This window comes from Chelonia mydas, chromosome 5, assembly GCF_015237465.2.
Source record: "Chelonia mydas isolate rCheMyd1 chromosome 5, rCheMyd1.pri.v2, whole genome shotgun sequence".
NCBI classification, from domain to species: domain Eukaryota; kingdom Metazoa; phylum Chordata; order Testudines; family Cheloniidae; genus Chelonia; species Chelonia mydas.
The window spans coordinates 49,402,105-49,424,810 of NC_051245.2; the positions used below are offsets into that span (position 1 = coordinate 49,402,105).

General features: G+C 44.1%; 1 long non-coding RNA gene across 3 annotated transcripts in view; it reads right to left on the reverse strand.

Moving 5' to 3' along the window:
- Positions 1-22,706, reverse strand: part of LOC122466089 — a 171,556-nt gene that overhangs the window by 122,673 nt on the left and 26,177 nt on the right. The window contains exon 1 of one of the 3 annotated variants that reach the window (XR_006291331.1): positions 3,211-3,583. The exons of the other annotated variants lie outside the window; for them this stretch is intronic. This is a non-coding gene — a long non-coding RNA (uncharacterized LOC122466089). Of the gene's footprint in view, positions 1-3,210; positions 3,584-22,706 lie in introns of those variants that run through there. 3 annotated transcript variants of the gene reach the window in all.

Sequence of the window (22,706 nt, forward strand, 5' to 3'; positions counted from 1 at the left end):
TGACTCAACAGAAGAGCCTCAGTGTCTTCCAATACAAGGTCTTAGAGTCTGCCTTCCTCTGACACTTTGTTAGACATTAAGACAGCTAAATCATCATCATTTGCATTACAGTAGTATCTAAGAATCCCCAAAAGGACTAAGGCCCTGTTCTGCTAAATAAACAGTCCTCCCGTGGGGACAACAGAGGTTGCAGTGTCCTTGGACTGTGCCCCTCACCTTCTCCATACCCCTTGGTTTACTCCAAAGGAGTTCTCTCCCTCCCTCAGCCTCCAGGACTGCAACTGTTACATGCCTTTGCATGCTCCCTCTGGTCCCCCACGTAAGGAGGTGTTGCTCTCTGGCTCTCCTTGTGACTGAAGATAGGCCCAAATCAGAGTCTGAATTAGGATCAGAACTTCCCAAATGCTTAGGAAGGTTTTGATCTGGAGTTTTCAGTTCTAAGCGACACTACTTTAGCCAGTCCAGCTTTGTGATCTGCAGAAAATTAGTTCTACAAGTGACAAGCAGCACCTTGCAAAATTAGCTAAAAGAAAAAGGAGTACTTGTGGCACCTTAGAGACTAACAAATTATTCATGAAGTTGATAGATTTCCACTCCATACAGCTAAATTCAGTGCCTTAGTTTCAGACACAGATCTGGCTGGCAGCCTTCTTGATTAGAGACAGGAATGAAAAGGCACAATAAAAGGACTTGAGAACTCCAGGGCCCTAGACCACAGAACTGAAATAGATGGCAAGATCTAGGGAATGATAACAACAAGGATTAGAATAGCAGGCAATGCACCCGGACTAGTATCAAATATCTACTGGAGCAGAAGGATCAGTCTAAAACCAAAGTCAGTGGCTGAAGCTAAAGTTTAGAAAAAATGTTTTGTCAACACTTATCAGGCATGGAGACAAGGCAATCATAATGAAAGAAAAGAGCACCGGGCATTTTAGATAGGCTGTTTAAAAGGATTTTTGGTGTCAGATTGCAGCCACCAGTTTAAAAACCAAGGCCTATTGTCCCACCAATTTGCAGGAGATTAGCACATATAACCCCCATTAATGCTAATACATGCATAAATGCCCAGCACAGGGATGGGAATATAGACCCCCAAAGTGTCTGGAAACACAGAGGGGAAAAACAGCAGATGCCTTTTTATTTAAAAACTTGAAGAGTCAGAGCCTTGCCATGCATAAGTCATCATCGCGCCATTTAAATCAACGGTTATGTCAAGTTACACTGGCTGATGATCTGGCCTTTTGAGAAATGGCCTGTCTGTATAAACAAAGATTCAGGGAGCTCTAGTCAAGGCATCTTTTCATCCACAAGTTCTCATTTTAAAAGGATGTCTTAGTAATAAAATTCTGTCAAGGCTATCATAAAACACCCTACTGGGAAATATTTGTTAGAAACTATTCCAGATCTCATTTGTTTCAATGATGCTCCCAATATCTGGACCCTTTAGCTGCTCCATGAATTTCACATATGCAAGCAGCATAGAACTGATACCCAAAAGCAATCATGAAAGGCGGTGAGGAAACAAATACATTGAATGTACTACATTTAGAAGAACATTGAAGGTCACAAACACTATGACTTGGTGGATAGCTCAGCTAAGACAGCCCAACATTTATCTGTTAGAGTAATTAAATTATTAAGAACTTTTATTTGTACATTTAAATTATCAAAACATTAAGTGCCCTATCACTAAGGCCCCTGATCAAGGGTATCTAAAGAGCTAGATTCAATTTAATTAGGTCACCCTTACAAACAGTTTAGTTTACTCATGTTTATTCACATCCATAACCTGTTTCCTAATGCACTCTCTCCATGGATGATCTCACTCAAACTCCAGGGGTTCAGTTATTTGTAGCCTGACAAGTCAAATTCACATCTACTGTGGTCCTCTCCTTCCATCAAGGATCATTTGTCTCTGATATCACACTGGCAGCACCCTGACACAATCAAGGCAGAACTCAACAGCTTTCCACTAAAACCCCTCCTCCCACAGCTTTCTCTGCCAGTCTTGATACAATCACCCTCCTAGTCTTCAGGCCCAGGCTGTGTCTACACTTAAACCGATATGCAGAAAAATGGAAGCCTGGATAAGGCCAGACTTCAAATATGAACTTTGTGGACAAAAGTTAGAGTATGCACTAACTACTAGCTATTGACAGTCTATGCCCATGAGCATCAGGAACCATGTGTGAATTCCATTTGACTTTGAAATACTAATAACCCAAATGAAACAATCCTGACATTCAGAAAGGAGCCGTGCCAAAAGTATCATGCTTATGTTAACATGTCAGTAGGTATTTCCTGCATGCAGGCACAGCTCACTGAATAAGGTGATGAAGCAAATAAACTGCTGGCACAAAAGCCACAGATAATCCCAGAACTGAGTCATAATGGAGCCAACTTAAATCTGACAAAGGAAACTGATAATGAATATATACAGTGTGATATTATGAATTTATTGTTCTGCTTTTGATAATGGATTTTCTAATACATCTACATATTTAATACAGATTTGCTTTACCATCCACATTACCGATAAAAGTGTGATGGTTAGTCAAGTGACTTGACAAAACTAGGGAATCTTCATACGTGGCTGCTGGGAAAATCTCCTCCAAATAAAACCAACTAGAAAGTGATCAATGGAATTCTGGGATACTATTCTGCTCAGAAAATGTGTATTCGTTATTCTAAGCAACGGTTCTCAAACTTCATTGCACCACGATCCCCTTCTGACAACAAAAATTACTACACGACCCCAGGAGGGTGGACTGAACCCTGAGCCCCGCCGCCCCAGGGGGAAGGAGGAGGAGAGGGGCAAAGTCCAAGGGCTTCAGCCCTGGGCAGGGGGCCTTTAACCTGAGCCCTGCTGCCCAGGGCTGAAGCTGAAACCTGAGCCCTACAGCTCACAGCTGCAGCCTTTGGGCAGTAGGGCTCAGGGCTTCAGCAAGTCTAATACCAGCCCTGGTGATCCCATTAAAAACAACATCACAACCCGCTTTGGGGTCCCCACCCACAGTATGAGAACTGCTGCACTATGCATTTCAGCATTATTTAATTGTCTCCACCTCATTTCCTGCTCTAAGTTAGCTGTTCAACAGTAGAAAGGATAAAAGTCTCAGGAAACAGGAATGAGACATTCAATACAACATTGTCAGAGACCATATCTCAAGGTCACCTCCTTGGGGGAAAGGAAGACACCTCACTTACCTTGTACATCATTTCCTGGGCAAGGCAGTCTTGGGGTATGGTGTATCAAGCTGTACCTCTTAACAAGTCTCCCCTCTTCAGGGCAGGAGGGGGTATAAGATGTAATAAAACAGTCTAAACCAAAAGTAAAATAGTTCCAAGGGGCTAGGAGCCCTCCCTCACACAAAGGAGAAGAAGCAGTCCTTCAGGTTCTGCAGAAATTCTTGGCTCCCACTCCCCTCTTTGGCTAAACATTAAGAGCTAGCCCTAGGGATCACAAACAAACCAGCCCATCTTCTTTTCTCAGAGGACTGGGGCTGGCAATACTCTTAAGCTGTTCCTCAGCAAAGAAGCCACTATATTGATCTAGGTCTGCTTGTTTCAGAGTACCACCTCAACTGAGCTAAAATACTCCCTTTTAATGGTCCACAGCCAGGCCTGATGAGCCACACAGGTGTGGTGGGTTGGGGCTGACTGACCACAGAAGTTGTTTACCACCCACCCACTCCAGTCAAGAAGGGATTAATCTGTTCCACCACAAGCATTTTTAACACTAGATGACAAGTGTAGTAGTGACTATTGTGCAGAAACCCTAAGAAAATGTGTGATAGGGCTTCAAGGCACCAAAAACTGTGTATATTAAAACTTCACAAGCTATCTTAATTTTCACCCTCAGATATTTCCAAATCCTATTTTCCCCCAAAGAAGTTACTCAGAAAATAATTAAACCATATTTTTCTTACTAAATGAAAATTTCTATAGAGTGACAAAAAATGAAAATACTTGTTACTTTTCACTTACATAGTGTGTTTCATGCAAGGCTCTCAAAGGGAGCACATTTACCTCCTGGGTTGGGAGAACTCTAGAAATAATGGGGAGGTAGACACTGATTTTCCATATGTCAGAGAAGTATCATTAGGCTAGCTGGTCAGAAACACGCTTTGGCCTTAGATCTCTTCCATCTAGTCTACTCTCTTCAGGTTCTTACACCATGCCTATCAAAAGAGGTATCTCAGTGCATCCTCTCCCCTCCCCTGAAGTGCTTATTACTGCTTGCAGGGCCTGCTCCACACACCAAGGCGATCCCCTGCTTGGAGCAATGCCGAGTGGCTGGACCTCATCAGCATTTGGGGAGAGGAGGCTGTCCAGTCCCAGCTGCGCTCCAGTCATAGGAATTATGATACCTACAGACAGATTTCACGATGTATGACAGCAAGGTGCCACGACCGGGACACACTGCAGTGCAGGGTCAAAGTGAAGGAGCTGCGGAACACCTACCACAAGGTGCGGGAGGCAAACCACCGCTCAGGTGCTAAGCCCACGAGCTGCCGGTTCTACAGGGAGCTGGACGCGACACTCGGTGGTGACCCCACCTCCACTGGGAAAGCCACTGTGGATACTTCGGTGGTTCGTGTACCAGTTGAGAGCGGATCAAGCCAGGAGAAGGAAATCTTGGACGAGAATGTGGAGTGGGAGGGGGAACCCAGAAGCAGAGGACAACTCGGAGGTCAGAGATGCATGCAGCCAGGAGCTCTTTTCTACCCCGGAGGAGGCTAGCCAGTCACAGCTGTCAGAGCGTGGAGAAGCACAAACAGGAGGGGAGGCCCCTGGTAAGTGGCTTTGATTTTGGGAATCGCTGAAGTGCATTGTTGGGGGCCGGAGAGTTGCAGAAAGCAGGCTTGTGTCTGTATGATGCGCGTACCACCACATGCCTCGTCTAAGCGGTGGAACAGAGTGTTGATTGACTCTCTCACTTCACGGGAATCTGCCTGAGATCTGCACCAATCACAATCACCTCCTAGCATTCCAAGCACTGCACTCCCGAGCATAGCAACAAATATTAGTGGCTTTCAGTTTCATATTGCTGCCTCAAGGCATCCCTGATCCTTATGGCCCCATGCTGCACCCCTCTAATAGCCCTGGTCTCTGGCTGTACAAATTCAGCCTCCAGGTGTTGAGCCTCAGCGGTCCAGCCCTGAGTGAAGCTTTCATCCTTCCCTTCACAAATATTATGAAGCGTACAGCACATGGCTATAAGCATAGAAATATTGTCATCAGCCAGGTCCAGCCTCCCGTATAGGCAGTACCAGCAGGCCTATTAACAGCCAAAAGCACACTCAACAGCGATTCTGCACTTGCTCAACCTGTTGTTGAACCGCTCCTTGCTGCTGTCAAGGTTTCCGGTACATGGCTTCATTAGCCATGGCATTAGGGGGTAGGCAGAGTCTTCCAGGATCACAATGGGCATTTTCATTTCCAACACAAGTCCAATGTTCGACTTTTCCACTCCGAACTGATTAGCGACTGATCGGTAGCAGTCTGGAGTAGCCAGCTTCCACAGTGCAATCGCCATGCGCTTCTCCAATGACAGGGCAGCTCATTCTTGTGTCCTTGTGCCGCAGGGCTGGGGCGAGCTCATCACACAGTCCCATGAATATGGCTTTTCTCATCCGAAAGTTTTGCAGCCACTGCTCATCATCCCAGTTATACATGACGACGTGATCCCACCACTCAGTGCTTGTTTCCTGAGCCCAAAAGTGGCGTTCCATGGTGGTCAGTACCTCTGTGAACGCCACAAGCAATCGTGTGTCACACGTGGCCAGATCAATGTCGCACTCCTCTTGCCTTTGTAGTTGAAGGAATAACTCCACTGCCACTCGTGCCGTGTTAGTCAGAGCGAGCAGCATATTGGTCAACAGTGCGGGATCCGTTCCTGCAGACCGAAGAGGCAGAGCAAACAGTCTGCAAACCATTGAAAGATGGCACCAAATGCGGACAGAGTTTGCTGGGATGCGAAGCAATGCATCACAGGGCATTGGGATAGGACCTAGGTTGCCCCGTGACCCCCTCAGCCTTTCCACAACTCTTCCTCTTCTGCCGCTAAGAGCTGCTCTGTGGGATAGCTGCCCAGAGTGCACCGCTCCAAATACCGCTGCAAGTGCCGCACGTGTGAACACACTATTGTGCAGGCAGCTGACAGTGTGAACACACAACAGCGTTTTCCCTTCAGTGCTCTCTGAGCAGCACGGTAACTGCTAGCGCTGTAACTCTCCCAGTGTAGACATACCCTACGGTAGCTACCAGCCCCTCTTGCTCATTAACTTACAGGTACTCTGTTTAGCAACTCATTATTGGCACCTGATTTCAATTGCAGGCAGTGATTTGAAACCTTGGTCTCTTGCTTGGATTTGATTTTTCTTTGAGAGGCTTGACTGAAAGCAGACTGTGATGAGTACGCATATCTTGAATGAGAATTTGCATCTGAGAAGCTCTGTAGAAAATGTACTACCTTCACCTGATAAACTAATGGCCCCTTTGTAATAATAGATGCCTACATACATACCAGTACAACTTCAAGATGATTGAATAAGGTTCAAACTTAGGAAGTTTGGCCTGGAGCCACAGAGGGACTTTGATGTAGTAATGCAGAGCATTATAAGGACTAACTTTAGGCATCTAGCAAGTCACTGGAACAACAATCAGACCCCAAAGCCTGAGTTAGTTACCTAGGCCCCCTCCCTATACAAAGCATGGGGAGAGACAGGCACCTAAGAATGGGATCCACAGAAGCCAGCTCACCAGGTGGCAAGCTGCCTAAGCTAGCCATTGGAAGATGCCAGGCTGCAGGGAGGTACCTATCTCTGCCAGAAATCCACAGCTGGGAATCCCTCTCCTGGAGGCACCTAAACCATTTCTTGTGAGAATGAGCTACCTGCCTCACTCCATACAGAGGAGGAGTTGGGGGACTGGAGCCTGGGTCTCTCCTACCTCCCAGGTGGGTGTCCTAACAACTAGGCTATAGCCTCATTCTCACACACCCCTTCTCTGGCCCAGTGACTCTAATTATCTACCCAAAGCAGAATGCATTCAACAGAAGAGATTGAGGAAGCCCCATAACTGAGTATCCTATAGCTCAGAGCACACTGAGAGGTAATCAATTCCTGTTCAATCCTCTCTCCCACCTCAGGCACAAGGGGGAATTGAATGCCTGTCTCCTATATCCCAGATGAGCACACTAACCACTGGGCTCAAGGTGATAAGGTAGGAATCACTCAAACCTCCTCCAGCCAGATTTTTAATGAGAGCTGATCTGACAGGCATGCTCTGAGCACATCTACTCGCTCAGGTCCCAAAGGGAAGATAGGAGCTCTTCTGTCTAGCTTCCCCTAATTCATGGATCACACTGGAGTTTAGGCATCTGGACACCTAGAGGAAGGCAGCCGTGCTTATGCTCCAAGAGAGGAATATAGGCACCTGGGGAAATTTTACAGCAAAAATTTAGGTGCTGGTTGCTTTTAGGCATCTACAGGGTTAGGCAGCAGCCAAGCAGGAATTTTGTGAATCACAGTAGTGTCTAAATCTGAGATTTAGCCGCTTGAGTGCCTTTGATTTCAATAGCAGTGAGATACATAAATCCCTTGAGGAATCAGGGCCTTTAGATTAAAAAAAAAACAAACAAAAAACCACACTTGCATCTGTCCAATAACAGAAAGGAACCTCAAGTCTGGTTCATGTTCACTGGAGAGAAAGAAGGTCCTGTCGGGAGCTGGCACACTTAGGAAGTGTTAATGAAATGCTGAAGCTGGGTTTTAATTTGACCCACGGAGTGTGACCCTTTGTTTGCACTATTGTCTATTATCCTCTCATGATAAAGTATTCTGTCAGACAGTGGGGTGGGTTTTCCCATCCCTCATCCTTTCCCCATGTAATGATCACATACATTACCCAATACTAACTACTGTTAAAGAGGTCGTACTGGCACATGGCATGAGAAGGAATTTCATTTTTCATTTCCTGGCTTCCTGACAATGTTTTGTCCAGAAGAAATATATCATTTTAGAACATTTGGTCTCAGGTTATGTGTTTGAGTAGCAATTCCAGTCTATGCCAGAGCATAGTGAGAGTTCTGGACATGATCTGCAGATTTTATGCAGCAAGAACCATTGTTTAGTCCTGCAGCAAAATACTTTAACTCTAGGGTGGTGGATGAAGCTGTTCAAGTGTCCAAGCTTCACAAGAATCACAGCTTCATTTCGGCTTTAAACCACCTTCCATTCCACCCCTTTGTGAACCGACAGTGGATTATTGGCCAAGGGCCAGGTCTTGTTCATCTTACTCGTACAAGTACCATGCATGATGAAAGCTAAAGGAGTATTTGGCCCCAGCTGGATTATATATTTGTAGATTTATCTATAATCCAGAGGAACGATACATACGGATTCTGACCCCTTCGAAAAAACTCTACATATACACAGCTATATTTATGATAAATCAGTAACTTAAGCTGAAAAGCAGGTACACACTGGTGATAGCTTGATTTGACATGTCTAATGAAATCTGAAGAACTATTGTAATAGCTCACAGTTGCAGTAACATGCTAAAGTGGCACGGATATCCTCATTGTGAAAAGATCAGAAAAGACATTCTCTCTCCCTTGTAACTAATTTCACCAGTTCCTGTCAAGCACAGCACAGGAAGATTCTGACAAACTCTTTTCATTTAACACTTCTTGATTGAATATATACATGTGAGAGCAAAAAAAATCAAAATAGGAGCACATTTACATTTTTCCAAACACTAGTATTTCTTTCTGATTTCCCGCCTAATAATGCATAAATATTGGACAGCTTTGTTTATATTTCAAAGACCTATACAACCATTAGCTCATTCATCCACATGAGAGCGCCATTTATTACCCCAAATTTCATTGATGGGAGACCGTTCCTAAGGGGTTAATTATGAGATTAGCCCCAGACATAGCAAGCCCATGTGAGAGCCAGTTTAGAACTCATGAGCAGTCCCTTGCTTCTCACTCCTTGCTCAAAGAACTTTCTCTTTCAATAAAAATGGACACCCCAGAAAGTCAGTATTTGCCACCTAAGGTAATGCAGTATTTCCTTGTATTTAGAACAGGAAATAATCTCAGTTATTGTGGGGTGGTATTGTTGGTAGGTATTTTAATGGTGACCACTGTACTTCAGCTACCCACTCAGGCTACACCTATACTACAAACCTCTAGCTTGTAGTATAGGCATACCCTAGTTTTCATGAACACATGGAATGAGTTAATACTACAGATAAAATAAGGGACTTCCCTTAAACCTTCATCCATAACTCACGCAGAACCCTAGACAATTTTAAAAGGTTATGATGATGTTCAACAATGCTTGGCTGACTTTTGTTTTTCATCCTTGTGTGCCTGTGCCAGCATTGGAAGTAAAGGTCCAGAAACAACACAAGAAAGGGTGATTTCAAAGGGAGATGCACCTGTGTAAATGCAGGAAGAATCAGGCCCTTGGTGCAGAGGCGCATTTAGGTCTCTTGGGGCCCTGGGCCAGAGCAAGTGGGGGAGCCCAGTGCCAGAACCGTGGTCCCACTCCAGTCCTTCCATCTTTGGCCCTGCTCTGTTCCACCTGCAGCCCTGCCCCATTCCATCCACAGCCCGCCCCACTCCACCCCTGCGGCACCTTGGGGAGGCAACAGGGAGCAAGAGTTCCTCCAGCCCCAGGGCTGCCACAATGGTAAGATTTTTCCAGGGACCCCAAATCTGCCCCTGCCTTGGTGTTTTAATGAAAAACATTGGAAGGCTGTCCTGGTAAGATTTCCACTCCAATGTGGCTAACTCAAGAGGCTCAGAAAAATATCACTAAGTATCCAAACCTTGGGGTACTTATGCAGACAAACTCCAGACCTCTTGCACTTCCCCAGTTAGTAAGATGGGACAAATGTTGTGCTTAGTTACACCTCTGCAGGCCCATAGGACTGTACAGAGGCAACTAAAGGCAGTACTTAGAGCATCTTTAGAGGTTCAAATTCAAATACATTCACTCCTCCCTAATCACCCACAAAACACGACTCTGATTCTGCACTTTGTTACAGCTGTATAGCCCCACTAATTTTGATGGGGTTGCATAGGTGTAACTAAGTGCAGAATTACAGCCTGTGTGTGTGGGATTAGGGAGAAGTGAATGTTATTTAAATACAAATTCAAACTGACCAGCACTTTTCCAAAAGTTAACATGACCCTGAACTTTTTTAGAAGGCTTGGTTTTTAATTTTGATTATTTTCATGCATAGCTGCACTTCCTAATTTTGGCCAAAACTAGAAGCACCAAACCACTGTGTTTAAAAAATAAAAATAAAAGAATTGTTCTTTACGCTACTTTCAACCTGGCCCAACCCAGGAAATACTGGAAGCCTTCTGGAAAGGGCCCATTTTGTGAGACTGCCAGACCAAAAAGATGTGGTGTTTTTAAAAAGAATTACTCCAGGCTCTGGGATTTTTCAGCACAGCTTGTCTTCTCTGCATCTCTGTTTTAAACCCCAGTCCTGCAATACACTCTGCATTTCAATGAAGGAACACATTGCAGGATCAGAGACTTAACTTACAAGACTTCCAGGACAGGGACTGTCTTTCTTGTATGTCCTATATAGCAATGAGCCCACGATCAGCTCTAGAATAAGATTAATAAAGAGACACAATCAGATTAAATACTGTATTTCTCATATATATATTATATATAGACACACACACACACAGACAGACACTTTAAAAATGCATTGTTTTGGAAATAGTGTCTTTAGCAGCCCAACCCTGATACCAGTTGAAATCAATAGCAAAACTCCCATTAACTTCAGTGGCAACAGGATTGGGATATTAACTGAAAAAAATGAAAATCTAATTTCCATTCCACTATTACATGGGTTGTTGGCCTTCTGCATTCTTCTCAGCTTGGGTTAAGAGAGCCAGACTAGTCACTTCCACTTTTATTTCTATGCAGAGGAACATGTGTGATCCTGACTTGACCTCGTGCTGTAGTGTTTGGTTTGGAGATGCTACAGAGACCAGCTTGTTTGGGCTTTTCAAAATGTTCCCTTTGTGGGTTTTGCTTTGGAGTAGATCCATGGAAAGATTTCTGGTTGCTTTAGTTCATGTTTCCCAAAAACTTCTGGGACAAACTTGACCTAGCAGTGCCTTTTTAAATTACTTTGTATGTATTCCTTACTGACCACACTGAGGGTCAAGTCCGTTCCTTCACTTAGAAATAACAAGGCTCAGTGTCATTGTTCTGAAGCTTTTCCTATGTGGTGGAATGCAATAAAAGACTGAAGATTCACAAAACTGTGTCCAAGATGGTGACTTGTAATAACATGGCTGTCAAGCTGTGGGAAACGATCCCTGGTCATTAAATGCTGCAGCATGGGACCAACACAGACTTCCATTTGTAAGTCATAGAAAGGCAGCATGTAGATTGTGATGAGGAAAAGATTATATTTAGAAATGTCACTTTGCAGGTTACAAATAATATGCTAGATTATGTCTCCCGTAACGCAGGTGTACCTGATGGTGGATGGGCACAAGAAGCTTATCCCCTGTCCCCCTTACCTTATGCATTTGCTCAGGAGCCAGACAACTTGGCTTCTGTTGTGGAAGTTCAGCAAAGGCAGCTAGCACTGCTGGCAATGTTAGCAGTAGACAGAGCAGGTGTTTCTGGGAATGGGGAGGGTGCAGCCATAGTTCTATCCTCCCTGCACTCTAGGATGGTTATATTGGAGAATACACTGGCTTTACAGACGTAACATGGGGTACCCTCACTCATGCTGCTTTGATGAATTATTATTTCTTGAAAATACATGTTTCCTCCTGTCAACACCACTTGGGCAGTCTATCATCTAGGTATATCCAAGATGACTATCACCTTGGAATCTATGGTAGGTGTCACACAAAATTAAGTATTGAGACCATCACAAGAACATTTTTCCCCATGCCATTTTCCATCTCCTTCTCTACAACGTGCCTCAGGCTCAGCAAAAGCCCTAAACGTACCCAGCAGAAAGCAGTGTGGCACAGATGTCGTGGTAGGCAGAATTTAAAGAGCTATATCGTTAACTGCAGTTGGCTATCCACTATGAATTTGGATTGCGAATATCCAGTCAAAAACCAGTCATTCAAACATATGCACTGAGTCAATGAAGGGCTGGTATTTCCCTTCTTCAAAAGGGACATATTGATCTAGTGGCAAATCTAAACAAATAGGACCAAACTAAAACACTGTATCTGAAAACTCACAACCTTTGGGAAATTTTGGATCCAATTTTGCACCTTACGCCCGTCTCTAGTCCAAACCTGTACAGAAGTTGAGACTTGTGGTTCTCCTCCAACCCTCATAACAACTAGTTTCCCGGGAGGGTCATCACATGCTCTTGGTGAATTCAGAAAGAATTCTGACATTACTTTTCAAGCCTCTCTTCATTTGTTCTCCCCTTGGAAACAGACACTGCCTGACATTCTGCTCACAAAATCATGCCATCACTCTTACTTCCATGACCCCTCAGTGTGCCAAGATGGCTGTTGTGTCTGCATGGTATCCAACATCATAATGTCAAATACAAAGACATTTACCAATGTTTGGACAGGACTTGGCTCACTGCCTAAACAATTTCTTTTTAAAAGTCTCTGCAACACAACAGAATGCAGCAATACCAGGCAATAGCCCCAGATAATTCAGTAAGCACAGTTCTAAGGAAGTCAGTGCATGTTTCTAAAATTTCTGAAACTCTTTCAGGCCCAGATTTTGCTGAACAGGTAGGGTAGTTTTTAAAATATTGGTGAAGACAAAATCCTTCTTTAGGTTATAACAACATAATGCTTCAATTATAAAAAGTGTCAGTGTGAAATAACCTGTTAGAACATAGTAGTCAGGATAAATTTAGCTAAAATCATACAACTGTGTCTGATGCTTCCCCTACAGATTTCACTTCTACTGCCTATGGAGAAGCTGTTACTTCTGCCTCATCCCTGCTGCTGTCACAGCACCATGTACTATGGTGCTAATAAGCGATGGTCACATAACCACCACCCTATACTGGGAACCTACTGACCGCTATTCCTACCTACATGCCTCCAGCTTTCACCCAGACCACACCACACGATCCATTGTCGACAGCCAAGCTCTATGATACAACCGCATTTGCTCCAACCCCTCAGACAGACAAATGCCTACAAGATCTCTCTCAAGCATTCTTACAACTACAATACCCTCCTGCGGAAGTGAAGAAACAGATTGACAGAGCCAGAAGAGTACCCAGAAGTCACCTACTTCAGGACAGGCCCAACAAAGGAAATAACAGAATGCCGCTAGCCGTCACCTTCAGCCCCCAACTAAAACCTCTCCAACGCATCGTCAAGGATCTACAACCTATCCTGAAGGACGACCCATCACTCTCACAGAACTTGGGAGACAGGCCAGTCCTTGCTTACAGGCAGCCCCCCAACCTGAAGCAAATACTCACCAGCCACCACACGCCACGCAACAGAACCACTAACCCAGGAACCTATCCTTGCAACAAAACCCGTTGCCAACCGTGTGCACATATCTATTCAGGGGACACCATCATAGGGCCTAATCACATCAGTCACACTATCAGAGGCTCGTTCACCTGCACATCTACCAGTGTGATATATGCCAGCAATGCCCCTCTGCCATGTACATTGGTCAAACTGGACAGTCTCTACGTAAAAGAATAAATGGACACAAATCAGACGTCAAGAATTATAACATTCAAAAACCAGTCGGAGAACCCTTCAATCTCTTTGGTCACTCGATTAGACCTAAAAGTGGCAATTCTTCAACAAAAAAACTTCAAAAACAGACTCCAACGAGAGACTGCTGAATTGGAATTAATTTGCAAACTGGATACAATTAACTTAGGCTTAAATAGAGACTGGGAGTGGATGGGTCATTACACAAAGTAAAACTATTTCCCCATGTTTATTCCCCCCCCCCCCCACCGTTCCTCAGACGCTCTTGTCAACTGATGGAAATGGCCCACCTTGATTATCACTACAAAAGGTTTTCCCCACCCCCACCCCCCGCTCTCCTGCTGGTAATAGCTCCCCTTAGGTGATCACTGTCGTTACAGTGTGAATGGTAACACCCATTGTTTCATGTTCTCTATGTATATAAATCTCCCACTGTATTTTCCATTGAATGCATCCAATGAAGTGAGCTGTAGCTCACGAAAGCTTAGGCTCAAATAAACTGGTTAGTCTCTAAAGGTGCCACAAGTACTCCTTTTATTTTTGCGAATACAGACTAACACGGCTGCTACTCTGAAAAAAGTACCACACAAGCTCTGCCATTGAGTACTGGGACTGGAAGTGAATAGTTTTATTTGATTCCTACCTAATAGCCAGGCTTGGGTGACTGTTCTGTGGGATCTTTGGTGTTCTATTATTGCCGTGTATATAAGGAATGGTTCTATTTCCAGTGCTCTGCATTACAGCCATGTTAAATGTTTGTAACAAATCAAACTGAAATTCACCTGGGAATTCAAATTTCAAAATTCACCTAGGAAACAAAATCCCAGCCCAGGTTTAGGCCCCTCCTCAGTCCTCATTTGACCTGCCTGCATTCCCCAGGTGCTTGTGACTTTAAAGTCACTCATGAAAAGTGACATACTGCCACCCCCTTTCCAGAGTGCTCTTTGACCTGGATCCACAAAGGGACGATGTTGAGCATCAGAACTCCTACCTTTTAGGCACGTAGGAAATCACTGGAACAAGAATGGGATCCACAGAGCTTGAGTTAGGCACCAAGGCTCCCTATATACTGAACGGGGAGAGACAGGTGTCCAACAATGTAATTCACAAAAGCCAGCTGGAAACCTCTCTCCTAGAGTCAGGCAGCTTAGTCTCTTCTTGCAAGACATGCCCAGAGGTAATAGTGCTACCTCCTCCCTCATAACTCTTAGCCCAGTGGTTAGCGCACTTACCTGAGATGTGAGAGACCTCGGTTCAATTCCCCTTTCTCTTACTGATGTGGCAAAAGGATTTGACAGAGGTTGCCCACCTCCCTAGCCCCTGAGCTATGGGCTATTCTGATGGTCATCAGGGCAGAGAGAAATAGTGAGGCTGACTAGATAGCCTGATGGCTAGGGCACCCACCTAGGAGGTGGAAGACCTAGGGTCCAGTCCCCAGCTCCAGTGACTATTCAAGTATTTGTCCAAAATGGATCAGCTTCAACAGCAGCGACTGAGGGAGCCCCACATCAGACTCTGCCTTAGCTCTGAGGTTAGAACATTTCCAGAGAGGTAGGAGACCCCTGTTCAAATCCTTGCAGCCAAGCAGGGGGGGAACGGAACCCAGCTCTCTCACATCCCTAACCAATGGATTATTATAAGGAAGGTACCACCTCCAGGCAGATTTTGAATAGGGCCCAGTTAGCAGGCATATTCAGAGCATGTCTACCAGATAAGGCCCTGCAGGCGAGATGGACATTCCCCTGCCTATCATCCCCTGGGCGGCTGTAACATACTATACCTCATTATAGCACCTTGTAACCCCCACATTCACCATTGATATATGATTATGATATGTTTGGTACCAAGTATGCCTTGCGAGGTATACGTTGAAAAGTAATGATCTGTTGAACATTGCAATCCTGTTGAATTATATGTATTGCCACTGTATGTGAAGTTAGGCTGTTACTGCAATATGTTGTGAGTCTGGGAGATGCCCACAGCTAGCCTTTCAGTGGCAACAAAGGAGAAACTAACACCCCTAAGACAGGACTAACCAGCCATATGTTGATGAACCATTAAGGAGAAGCTGTTCTCCCAGTGGGCCCCTCCCTAAGACTCCTGAGAGAGCATGTATACAATGGGGACTGTCTAACCCCCATGACACAGCAAGGATCTCTCCAGCACTTGGGAGTGTGTATAAAATGTGGGGCAATGATATCATCACTTGGTCTCTTCAGCCCTCTTCAGCCCCCCCCGACAGCAACAAGAATGTTTGGAAGAAGAGACTTTGAACTGGGGAAGATTAGTCCCAGGCTGAGCAGGGAATTGAGCCTGTGTATTAAGAACCAAACTGCTTACAAGGCCTAGTGAAGTGAGAAAAACTGCTTATTCAAATCTTGCTTACTCTGATCAAGTTTAGGAATTAGTGTGATTTTATCTTTTATTTCTTATGTAACCAACTCTGACCTCGAGGCCTAACATTTATAATCAGTTTAAAATAAGTTTAACTACAGAAAAGATTTTTTTTAATGTTTTATCTTTACTAGTGAGTTTGTCTAAGGTGCCTGTGGAATCTGCTCAAATTACAAAAGCTAGTGCATGTCCACTATCCTTTGATGAAGTGTCAAACTAATTAATGAGCTTGCACTGGTCAAGGAGGACTTGAGCAGTGTAAGATGGTATATTTCTGGGGTGCAAGTCTGGGGGGATTTGCTGGAATCTCCTTGTATATAGGTTTATGAGAGGTGGAGTGCCTGCATGTAACTTTGGGTGTGACTTCACATGCTAATGGTTGTGTGAGAACGAAGCCTGAAGGTGCTGTTTGTCACCAGCAGAGCAGTGGCAGAGGTACCCTGATCCAGAGAGTATTAGGGGGCATAGCAGCTCCACAGTCCAGGCTGTATCCTGGGGAGGGAGGAGGAGGCGGCATCACAGTTGCACTGGGGGTTAGGCAAGAGATGGCTTCCTGGATGCCTAAAGTGAGGCAGCAGCGCAGTTGCCCAGAGGCAGAATCTTGGGCATCTAGGGAACTTGGACAATGAACCTTTAGGCATGGAGAGAGAGTAAACACCTCCAGGATTAGGCAGCAGCTGAGTGAGGGTTGCAATAGAACCTAAAACTGAGACTGATGTCTACACTACAAAGTTAGGTCAGTGTAAACTGCCTTACATCGACTTAACTATGAAGATGTACACAGTGAAATGTTCCTCTCATCACTTTAACTTGCCTGCTACACGAACCTAATAGAAGGACCCAGACAAGAGGCACAGAGCTTTCTGTGACACAGTGTCAGGGTAGACACTATGTTGCTTATGTCATCTTAAATGGCCTCCAGGAGGTGTCCCAAAATGCCCACCGTGACTGCTCTCGTCACCGTTTTGAACTCTGCTGCCCTGCAGCCGGGTACACAGGTAAACACCCCTCCCCTTTCAAGCCCCGGGGAGTTTTGAAGTTGCTCTTCCTGTTTGGTCGGGGTGGAGAGCTAACATAACTGCCCAGATAACATACTGGCTCCATGTAGAAAATTGGCTCCTGCCTGGAGTACATGGGAGGTGGTGGATCTCCTGGGCCTGTGGGGAAAAGGAGGCTGTGCAGGCACAGCTCTGATTCAGCTGCAGGAGCTTTGTTATCTATGGTCAGATTGCTCTGGGCATGGTGAAGAAGGGCTATAACAGGGACACACAGCAGTGCAGTGTAAAAACAACCAAGGAGCTGAGGCAGGCATACCAGAAGGCCAGAGAGGCAAGTAGTTGCTCTGGTGCAGAACTTCACACATGCCATTTCTACAAGGAGTTGCATGCCATCCTTGGCACCAATGACCCTACCTCCACCACCAAGAGCCCCATGGATACTTTGGGGGGCTGGAATCACTGGTCATTCAAGTGAACCCACAGGAGGAGGAACAGGTGACAGGGAAATCTGGTGGCATAGCAAGCCAGGAACTCGTTTTGATTTCTGAGCAGTCTAGCCAGTTCCAGCAGTCCAGCTCTGGAAAGCCTGGTGCAGGAGAGGGAACCTCACATAAGTGCTCATTCTGCTTCAATACTGCAGGGACACAGCTGGTCATGTACTGGTTTCTTCATTGCGCTGCAAGGGGTAGTGAAGTAACCAACACAGGAGAAGTTTCTATCTGATTCTTCTGTATGGCTAGAGAGAGGGGGACTTGCAGAACAGTTTGTTTATGCATACCAGGCTGTCCTGTGAATCCTCCATAGAGATCTCAAGGAAACTTTCTGGGAGATAATCTGCAACCCCCTGCCAAAGGTTTCTTGGGAGAGCTGCTTTGTTTCTCCCTCTCCCTCACCCCCCCCCCCCCCCCCCCCGGATAGAAACTTTGCGATACCACGCAATTACTTCAGCAGGTATCATAGCAGCATATAGTCCCTGTCTGCAGCCACATGCATGCAGGAGCTGGACCCTTGCAGCCTTGGTTAACCTCAGTCACAATCCTTCGTAGCAGGAGGCGATTAATGGTCTTGCACACTTGCATCACTGCAACCCCCATGGTGGATTTCCCCACTCCAAACTGATTCACGACTGACTGGTAGAAATTTGGCATTTCCAGCTTCTGCACAGCAATCGCCACTTGCTTCTCCACCATTACTGCAGCTTTCATTTTGGTGTCCCTGTGCTGAAGGACTGGGGTGAGCTCTGCACACAGTACCAGGAAGGTGGCTTTCTGCATCTGGAAGTTCTGTAGCCACTGCTTGTCATCCCAGGCCTGCATAATGATGCAATCTCACCACTCAATGCTTGTTTCTCAAGCCCAGAGCAGACGGTCCACTGCGTGCAGCTGCTCCGTGAATCCCAACAGCAATCTTGAATTGTTTCTGTCCATGGCACAGAGCAGGGGAGACACCATAGCACCAGAGTTGCCGCTCATGAAGTACTCCAGTACCCATTAGCTTGCCATACTCTGCATCACTTGAACTGTTGTCTGTGCCTCTATTTACTATCCTTCCCTGGACATTTTCCATTTCTTCTATATTCAAGATGGCGTGACCAGAATTGAACACAATATTCAAGATGAAGGTGTTCCATCCATTTGCATGATTTCGTTAACATCTTTTCTGGATTGGTCTCTTTTTAAAATGGACTATCTCCTCTGCCTGTTTTACCACGCTGATGCCTGGAACAGCTGTTTTCATTGAGTTGTCCACAATGATGCTCCAGTCAGAACAATAATTATATCCCAGCTGCCTGAAACATGCATAGTATTTAACTAACCCATAAAATACTGTCAAAGTAATTGAGGCTTATTATAGTTGGTTTGTTTGGTTTTTCTTAAAGCATCAATTAGGTCCTGGCAAGCAGCAAAAATTGGTTATTATAAATAAAGCAAGCTAATTCCTTTTACATTCAAGGGAAATTTGCTTTAACAGGGCTAGGACCAGTATTGCAATGATAGTAAATGTTACAAAACACTTTTCAGTTTAAGCTTTAAAGGCTTAAATTCTTCTAAAAAGAAAGGTGAGCACCCTAAATGAGTTATAATAGTTGCAAAAGTTGGTATTTTCCAGTTACTTATGTTGTGGGCAGCAGGTATAACCATTACCAGTGGCTCAATTTTGTCCTCAGAGGAATCTATAGTATTGCTCAATTGTACAGTTATGACTTTTTCACGGTTATATGCAATTTGTGGTGTGGGTGATTACTGTTTCATGGGATATTTTGGTCACACTTTATAAACTATTTCAAAATGCAGCTTTAATGTAAAGGGTTAATAGATGTTTTAATGAATGATTAAATTGTTAGAGTCCAATAGATCAATGGGTTGCTTATAACCTCTGATGTGTTTCTAACCATCACTAATACAGGGGGCATTCAGTAACATGCTTATGACATCCATCATTAACCCTTTATCTTATGGGTACATTTATAAATAGCTGATAAAGTGGGACTGGCCATTATGTTTGTTTGAGGATGTATAAAGTGCAGTATTTTCATCATGAAAATAAACTGTTCCAACTACTGTACTGTATGCTGGCAACATTTTTACATTGGTGGATATGGACGAGATGGCTGTCACTGATTTCCACGTTTCTGTGAATTAAGAGCTGTGGTTTGGCACATCCAAAAAAAAACTAATTCAAGAGACAAAACAGCCCCAGCCCAGAGCCTGTGATGTACTTACTCTGCCTGAAATTTCAGGACAAAGGGGCCCACCTAAGGCCTCCAGCATTGGCAGTTCTGCTATATGGAGGAGAGGCAGCTGTAGAGCAGGTTCCCAGCAGGACTCCACATGTCCATCCCCTGGGAGGTCTGGGCTCCTTGCCAATTCTATGTAAGCCATCCCAGAGTTAAGAGGTATGATACTCCAGAATAGCCCTGCTGATTTTAATGGGGCTACTCATGCAGTAAGGTACTGCTCAGTGTGAACAAGGGTAGCAAAATCTGGCCTTTGAGTAGTCCCATTGAAACCAATGGATCTATACCCATAAATAATCGTTTTGAAGGATACAGTCCAAGCTCTTTTCCAATTCCAGTATCAACGATCCTGAGTCTACAATAGCACAGAATAGCAAGTTGAGTTTTCATTAAGTTTTGTATGCAAGCAGATCTCAGTATGAATTAGGAATGCTTTTTATTTTAATTTTACAATCAATTTGCTATTATTCACATACTGTTAAGGCTGTATTTTGTCAACATTTATAGTCAAGCTTTCCCATCATTAGGATTATAGATTACATGTGAAGTGGTTTTTTTTATCAGCTAGGTCTGTTTAGAAAAGCAGGGGTAAAGAGCCATGTTAGGACAATACATACATACAGAAATGGGATGCATGAAACCAGCAATATTAGAGAAGGGCTGTTTTTAGACAGTCAAGTTAAACTGACCCCTCACCAAGGATTGTGAACCCCCAGATAAGAACCCGGAATTAAGGAGAGAGGGGGTATTGTTTGTCCTTATTGTTTCTTATTTGTTTTTAAAGATGTTTAGCGTTGAGTGTAATTATGTCACTTGATTCAGTAACCAAATACAAAAATTGCAGATACAGTATATTACATAGAGTAATTTGGAAAAATGTCTAAGAAAATACACAATAAATATTATTGAAATATTTTGACCTAGTCTAAACAAGCCACTTATGTTCAGCTATTCATTTATTTTAGTTGCTGACTTCAGCATTGCTGGATATATAGTATACTGTGGGTTTTCATTACTTAAGTAGCCTACTGCTGCCCTTCAGTGGGAGATGCTGATGTAACACTAGGACTAGCTATTTTTGTTTGTAGTAAGAAAGTATACGCTAAAGAAATAAAGTCTTCATCATACCAAATACCGTGCAAACACTTAAAAGGTAAAACATGGGTTTAGTTCAGATTTTAGAAACCATATTCATTGCAAAATCCACTACAGAACTATGCAGAACTTGAACATTTTCCCAAGAATTCTCCCAGATGCAATGTTTTATGTTTTTCATATTATGACCATGCAAGCCATTTTAATACACCTAACTGTACTTCTGAAAGAGCACATTTGGTTTTAAAGGTTACCGAATTTCCTAATAAAATCCAATACATTGATATTGACAATCTTTAGAGAGAGTGTCCCAATACCTTGCAATATAGCTAAGGCAATATATACTTTAAAATATTTAGATAAACTGATCCATACCCCAGGAGGTTTCATTCCCAATAGGTATAGGATATACTATATGAAACATAGTTTAGGCTGCAAGAGTACGATCGGCGCCTGTACTGGCATGGAGCACGACTAATGTCAATGCCCCTCTTTCCCCACCCTATACACAAACAGTTGATGGATCTTTACTGCCTAAACCTAAAAGTCTTTACTCAATCGAGTAAGTGCCATTAAATAAGGGCTTGCAGAACTGGAGCCTTATGTGGATGTAATTTGTTCCAACATGAACACTTTCATAATTCATAAACTGTGCCAGTGTTATTTTTCTAAACTCCAAATCTGGGGACATTATGTACTTGAATATCTGCATCTGTTGGCACTACAGCAGAATTCTAAATTAGTTAATACTAGGACATGTCCCTCTGCAGCCAGACGGGAGATATATATAAAGAAAACAAGATCTCTGCTGCTACAGGTTGTGGAAGGGTAGAGCACATTGGTTTTCTGCTTCCCCTGACCCTGGAAGAAGCCCTTCCACTGTACAGCTTGTGCTCCCTAGGGCAAGAGCGAAACCAGGAAGGTGCCCTGGACAGTCACCATCACATTCCCTCAAGCCCTCTGGACTTTGCCATGACACTTAATACTGACCTGTCAACAACATTTGCCTGCTTTTCCTCTGTGCTCCAGAGTCTCCTTTGGGGGAAAAGATGGCCAGTAGATACCTTGGGGGCCCACTGTAGGACCAAAGGGCCTCCGCATGGCTAACCCTGTGGATTTCATTAGTTCTGGGGATCTGGGAGACAAACTCACTTGCTGTTTTAGTGTTGGAGTAGATACAAGCCATGTGCTTAACAGAAGAATGCAAGAGATATTCTGCAACTGCAAAGTCAGAGTTTTGGACCCTGTGCTGATGTAGCCTCTTCAGGGGACAATATAGCCTATTATGTTCATTACAGCTGCTGAGGACATTTTCAGATTTCAAAGTTTCAATGAAAAGTGTGACTTTCTGATTTTTGACTAGATCAAGTATTGATGAAAACATGGAGATTAATAAGGTGGCATGAACATTTCCCCCCCAAAGTATATCTAGAAAAACAAAGCTTGACAATATATGTATGAAAAAAAAAATCCAAGCCCTCTTTAAGTATTTCAGAGCAACAGGTTTGTACTGCTACACTGAGCGTACTGCAGGATGCATATTACTGCTGCTCTGTCATTGAACTACCCATTGCATTTGTACAACTTTTAGGAAAGGGGTGGGACACAAATGTGCTGACTTATTACTGCCCCACAGGTGTTGCAGTGATGCTTAAGTGCAGCATTCAGGCCAGCTAGCAGCAATCTCATGCTCTTGCAGGATTCAGGAAGTAGCAGTCAAGGGGTCTTTATAAGAGAAGAGTCTTCAAGG